Source organism: Penaeus monodon, chromosome 25 (assembly GCF_015228065.2).
Source record: "Penaeus monodon isolate SGIC_2016 chromosome 25, NSTDA_Pmon_1, whole genome shotgun sequence".
Classification (NCBI taxonomy): domain Eukaryota; kingdom Metazoa; phylum Arthropoda; class Malacostraca; order Decapoda; family Penaeidae; genus Penaeus; species Penaeus monodon.
The window spans coordinates 33,073,850-33,074,307 of NC_051410.1; the positions used below are offsets into that span (position 1 = coordinate 33,073,850).

The window sequence follows — 458 nt, forward strand, 5'->3', positions numbered from 1 at the left end:
TTTAAAAGATGTCCCCAGATTTGAATGTTGTAGTCTGAATGTTGTAGCCTGAATGTTGTAGTCTGAATGTTGCAGCCTGAATGTTGTAGCCTGAATGTTGTAGCCTGAATGTTGCAGCCTGAATGTTGTAGCCTGAATGTTGTAGCCTGAATGTTGTAGCCTGAATGTTGCAGCCTGAATGTTGTAGCCTGAATGTTGTAGCCTGAATGTTGCAGCCTGAATGTTGCAGCCTGAATGTTGTAGCCTGAATGTTGTAGCCTGAATGTTGTAGCCTGAATGTTGTAGTCTGAATGTTGCAGCCTGAATGTTGTAGCCTGGTCTACGGGAAAATATATGCTCGTAAAGATCGCGGAATTCCATCGGGTTTTGCCTTTTTTTTCGCGCCGAAACAAATGAATGTTTTGAAGCGCTTTCTGCCAGGGCAGGAATGAATATTTTTTTAGATTAACTTTACTGTT

The 458-nt window shown here is 41.9% G+C and overlaps 1 protein-coding gene across 3 annotated transcripts in view; it reads left to right on the forward strand.

Annotated features, from left to right (window-relative positions):
* LOC119589152 overlaps positions 1-458 on the forward strand; it is a 28,879-nt gene that overhangs the window by 9,811 nt on the left and 18,610 nt on the right. The window lies entirely within an intron of this gene.